At 32.4% G+C, this 6,574-nt stretch overlaps 1 pseudogene; it reads left to right on the forward strand.

Moving 5' to 3' along the window:
- The first annotated feature begins 432 nt into the window (after positions 1–432).
- Positions 433–5,873, forward strand: LOC119193278 (annotated as a pseudogene).
- Positions 5,874–6,574: the final 701 nt, after the last annotated feature.

The following is a 6,574-nucleotide window of genomic DNA, read 5'->3' on the forward strand; positions in this document are numbered from 1 at the left end:
GCATTCTAACCAGATTAGATATCCAAATAACCTATTTAAATTGATAACTATATATGCACATGTTTTTTTTTCTAAACTTGGCACGTTTTTTTGTATATCATAATTTTAAAACAGATAACAATGAAAGTGTTATCCTAAATGGTTCGATATGAGAACTAGCTCTACCAGTTGCATCATATTACGCTGTATGCTATATCTATACGTACTAAAACATAAAAATCATTTTTATTTAATAAACCTTGAATTTATTTTGTTTTCATACCAAGATCTGTAGGTACTTGGGAAATAAATAAAAACTTACAAAAATTATATACCTACTTAAACGTAACTAAATGACTTTATAAATCATAAACGATTTTAGAAATCAAAGTTGTTAAAATATCTAGAAACATTAACATGTTTATAAACTTATTTGTATCATATTTTTGCTAGATTTTACGCATTGACTGCGGCTGCAGCTGTACTTAAATATGTAGAGCATATACAATGTTTAGTTTTTGCGCGCGAATCCTTGAAGATCGAATACCATTCGTCGGAAAATACAATGATTATTGGTAAATCTACTTTCATACTCATTGGCAAACTTATATCATTGCCCATTTCGTAATTATCTTTTTAAACGGGTACATCAAAGTAACCCACCGCACCTGATGGTAAGCGGAATGGAATCTATATAGAATGCCGACTGACGTGATACGCCTCGCCAGTCGACACAAATTTGCACGGCCTGTTTGGATTATATATACACAAGCTGATCCCGGAACGCGACACACTTACGTGAACCACCATCACCTTGAATACGGTGGTCGCTACCCAGGTGGTAAAAAAATATATCCTATCTTATCATGTAATTTAATAAAATTCACTCAGTATTTTTCATATTGATTTAATTCCGACTCTACGTGGTCTTAAATAACTGTAGAAAAGCTTGAATACTTGTGAAATTCTTTTGAAGATAATTTTCCACAGATTCATAGAATCTGGAATCTTGTAACAGTATTTACTTATTCTTCCTCTTTTAGATATAGGAACAGCTACACAATTAGAATTAGTCCAGCCACTAATACCATCTGCGGGACCAACGTGCTGTCTCTTAGGTATCTTGGGACCAACTTATACTATTGGAGGAATAAGGGCTCTGAGGGGCAACTATTTTACAACCATCGTGTAACAAAGAAATTATAGAGGCCAGGCTTGATGCTATAGAGGATTTGATAAACAATGATTCTGGATTAATGATAGATTTACAGGTCATTAATGTTAATTTCACAGCATATTGTAGTCAGAATTTATATTTTGATTATGTACAAAGAGTCCATGTTTTGACTTTTAATGATAAGCAACACTGCGGGGCAATATAATGTTATCCACTAAAAAGCCGATAAAAGGACAGTAACAGTTCACTAGACGTATAGAAGAATGTAGATGTAGATATAATTATCTTTACCTTAGACGGAATGGTAAACTAGTGAAAGCGGTTGACAGCAATTGTAAAGGATCTAATAATTTTGCTTTCATTTGGCTCTTATGTACTTATGATATTTTTTGCATTAAAGATCATAAAAATAACACCTCCCTCAAAATTAAAATATAACAGAGGGAATTGACCTAAACTGATTATATTGTACAGGATGTAATAAAGAAATTGACGGATATTGACAAAATTCTTCTTCTTTGCGTCGAAAATACTAATCCGAACTTAGATAAATTAGGCGAAGCACAACTTAACCAAGTGTTACTGCTGAAAACTACTATGGAAATGGTTCCAAAACTTGTTGAATCGCTAAATACCGCAGAGAGTGGGAGATTGAGGAAAATTAAAATGGTAGGAAGGGTATTTTATTTATTTATTTACCTTACCTTTGACTTTTGTATAAAGTTTGATATACCTAAGTACTATGTTGGGTTCATATGTATTCAATTATTTAGTGATTTGATCACCTTGGTAACAGCAGATGAATTGATTATAAGACCAGAGTCTGATGGTTCGATCTCTAACTAGGTGTAGTTAAACTAACGTTTGTACGCCATAAATGTTTCGTCCAGTCTAGATTCTATACGCATAGTATGATAATTCCTGATGCTCACAACTCAATATTCACGACGCAACGTATAAAACGTTTGGATGTATTAATATATTTGAATAATAAAATAAAGATCTCAGTTCCATTTACTAGGATTTTGAAAACCCAAATTACAAAGAGATATCAGAGCGCATAAAGAACATCATTCAAGATGATGCACACTTAGAAAAAGGAGCTATGGGCAGCTTGCAAAGATGTTTCGCAGTAAAACCAGATATAAATGGCCTTCTAGACGTAGCTCGAAGAACTTATTCAGAACTCATAGAAGACATACAAAAAATAGTAGAGCAACTAAGTGAAACGTATGATTTGCCTATACGACTTAATCAAAATGTTATGAAGGGATTTCATATAGTTTTATCTTTGGGACCTAAGAACAGGCAAAATTTTGTGTTGAAGATTTGCCGCCCATATTTATACAGGTATATTTGTTGTCACTAATCTCATAAAAAACAACAAATACAGTAACAACTTGATATATATATAGTACTTTTCTAGGGAGGGCAAAGTCAGGTGGCGGATAGCATAGTAATGTCTTTGTGAAAAACCTTGCACTCACAGGGCCCTCGTTGGTGCAGTACTTTTGTTGAATTCAGTTTTTTCTCTCTCCAGGTGCCCTTAGAGAAAAACCGTAGCAACACCAATGACACCTATATTTATATATAATACTCAAATCGAATTATTTGACTTAAAATCTTGTATGAAAGAAAATTTGGGCCCCAATTCCATTTAACGTGGTATCGATTTTTATGGTCGTTTACATTTCTAGGTTCACAACAACGGCGCAAGCGTATCAATGACAACAGAAGAACTTGTAGTGCTCGATCATCAAGCTAAGGAATCTCTTAATGAAATACAAAAATGAGTAACATGTTAGATGTTTTATATCATTCATGGTTACTTTACATTGTGTAATAAAAACATAATATTCTAAAACGTCGGTCTGGAATTGGTAAAAAGGTCTTTGTTCAGCAGTGAAACTCCTCATATTGATGATTATGATGTGCTTTATAAAATGCCAGTTACGCCTTGGACATAAGATACATACAAAATGTTATGTCCAAGCAAAAAGCTATACATAAAATTAGAGTAAGTCCATAAATAAAATAATTAAACGGTCTCTCTGACATTTCTATCTTCCGACTTTAGTACGTACGACTCCAAGCTTTTATTGTTGAGTTACTTTAATAATCAAAAACATCTTTCAGTGTTATTTCTACTTTACTCAAAAGAATTACGTCCCTTTATGGCAAGTTTGTATACACTGTGCGAAGATGTTGCTGAATTGGATATTTTGTTGGCGTTAACACAGGTAAAATTTTTCATATATTTTTTATTGTTACACAAATGGTTTATATATTTAAGTACCTAATTATACTATGGTTTTAACCAAAGATGACGCAGGAGGGACGAGATTCTGCTATTTAATAATTATTCCTCCCTTCCCACGACGCGATGGTAGTCATAACATGATTAGGAACAATTCATTCTTAAGATAGATTAGCTAAGATTGGAGTGCTTTATAAAATCTTTCTGATCCAAATCGCAATCCTAATATCAGCTCTATGCAGTTCTTATTTGCCCTCGAGTTGTATCTACATGTGAACATGGCAATTTTTTAATTCGTGGAAACTGAACATTAAATTTCCTTACGTACATGAATTATCTTATGATTAATGTCCTTTTATTTTAGGCTAGTAGCATAGGATCCTACGTACGTCCTGAATTCAACACTTATCTAGAAATACGGAACAGTGTGCATCCTTTGTTAGACTACAACAGTCAAGTTCTGCCGATTCCAAATGATATAGTAAGGGTACCCTGTATTGGTCGTTAAAAAAATTACTGAAACATATTCTATAAGTACCTACTTACTGTGTGATCTTTAAATATTATTACAGTTTGCAAGTCCTGAACACAATTTCACAATAATAACTGGACCAAATATGGGTGGCAAAAGTATTTACATAAAACAAATTGCTATCATGCAAGTTATGGCGCAGGTTTTTTATTAAATCCATTAAAATTTCTTTATTCTTAGATGCTTAGCACTGTGTTAATTATCGTATCTTTTTCAAAAATTTCAGTTGGGTTGCTTTCTGCCAGCAACGAACTGTGTTTTACGCCTATGCGATAGGCTGTTCTCGAGAATGGATTTAATGATAGCGTTGAATTGAACGCCTCTACTTTCGTTTTGGAGGTATCACTATAAATATACTTCTATGATAATATTTAAAATTCCAAATATTAACTATCAAAACAGAAAATTTCAAATTGCAGATGAAAGAAATTCAACATATATTGAAGAGCTTGACTCCAACGAGTTTGGTAATCATTGATGAACTCTGCAGGTAGTTATAGACAAATAATTTCGAAATATATTTGCAGGAAATTTTTAATTGAATTTTGCACTTTAATTTACAGAGGAACATCTTGTGAAGAAGGCACTAGCATAGCATGGGCAATCTGCGAAGAACTAATGATGAGCAATGCATTCACATTTTTCACTACTCATTTTATGTACCTTACGCGATTACAAGAATTGTATTACAATGTTGTCAAGTAAGACGCAAAATAATTATGATTATAGTTGTGTATTAATCATCTTGTAAGTTAAACATTGAACTTTATTTGTTGTTAGTAAACATACAGCAGTCATAGAAGAAATAGTATCAGAAGGCGATAATACAAATAAACGATTGGTGTATACTCATAAGGTAGAACTAGGAGTTACAAAGCTTGAACGCTATGGATTAGCTTTAGCTGCAAAAACAAATTTACCAGACGCTACAGTTCAACTTGCTAATGAACTTGCTGATTTAATTGTCAGTAATAGAAAGGAAAGTATAAGATAATATTTTCTTATATGGTCATAAAGTATAACATAGCCCAAATGAATAACTAATTACGGTAATTCTTACTATATTTTTACAGGCATACGAAGTAATATCTACACAAAAAAGGAACGAAGAACTTCTTTATAATCTAAATGCTAACATTAGACATGAAACTCGAAAAAATACAGATTCTAGCGTAATTATAGAGCGAATACTTCAAAAATTTACTGAAGAAAATCGGATTGATCGAAAAACTAAAACCCAAATAAATAGTACAATATTTCAAACTGATTCCAGTGCTAAATGCTCATCTGCACACACGTCAAAACAGCAAATTAGTGCAGAATATAGCAAACTTTCACCTCTAAACACTAATAACAATAATATAAAATTTCTTGAAATCCAAAATATCCATCACAAACCGGATAATGAAATAGGCATAAGATCTTCTAATGAACTAATTACTAGTATGATAAATAACAATCCTAGTTGCAGTGATGTACATAAATTGCAATACGATCTAGAAAAAGACAGCAGTCCATAATAATACGCCAATTGAGGGAATGGCTTCTTTTGGTGACAATGTTATCTTAGAAAATTTCAATAATGTAGAACATAAAGGATCAGAAAATCTTATGAACAATAACAGCATTGAAACCAACCATGGCAATTATGATAAAATGTAAACGAAGAGGAAATGGAAATGTCCACAGATAGTAAAACCAATGAAATTGATTCTTCTGATGAGAGTGATGTTGGTGAAGCTCTTACTCAACTAATAGATGAATGCTCCGCTGTAGACATGGAGGGACCTCTAGATAGAAGCAACGACATGTCGGTGGATGAAGAACTAATGTTAGAGACAGTTGACGAAATTAATGAAGAATTGAATAATAAACTCGATATTGAGAATATAGTACTGACACCGCCAATAGATTTCCGCGACATATAAAAACTACTTAAAAAGTAAAGTATCAAATAAAGCAATATCACCACAGCCACATTTGTTTTACTTAATGTAGATATAGAGTCAAAGTTACGGTCTTAAAACGTATCCCCCTATTAACCCTCTACGTTGCAATTTGTCGTCAGATGGCGTCACATAAAATTACATTTATAATAATTATTTTAGTTTTTGCTGCATGCGAATATAATATAATTTATCTCCATATTCAATTTGCTTTATCACAACTAAATTATATCAAATTAATTACTGGGAACAGGATATCCGAAGAAGAAAATCAACAATTCGTATGCATATATGCACAAACATACCCAAAATTATTTATTAGAACCAGTAGATGACACTGATGCAAAAAATATTGCAAGAGACCTCGAAAATTTTTACCTTATCTATTGTATGGAAATCAGATAGCTAAACAATGGTAATGGATAATGAGATTAAGAAGGATCTGTTTATACACTTGGAGAAGAAAAATCGCACGACCAATCAATTTTCGCCTTCAGCACCATTTTATCAAAATATAATAATGTAAATGAAAATCTTGTATTATCAATTGTTCTGATGGCATGACTAAACAGTATGCAGCAAAACTTTAGGGAATTACTTAGGAATGAGCACAACATGAATGTCAAATGTGGCAATTATTTGATGTAAATAATTAGGTTTAAAAATTACACATGAAAATCTGA

Source organism: Manduca sexta, unplaced genomic scaffold (genome assembly GCF_014839805.1).
Source record: "Manduca sexta isolate Smith_Timp_Sample1 unplaced genomic scaffold, JHU_Msex_v1.0 HiC_scaffold_3875, whole genome shotgun sequence".
NCBI lineage: Eukaryota > Metazoa > Arthropoda > Insecta > Lepidoptera > Sphingidae > Manduca > Manduca sexta.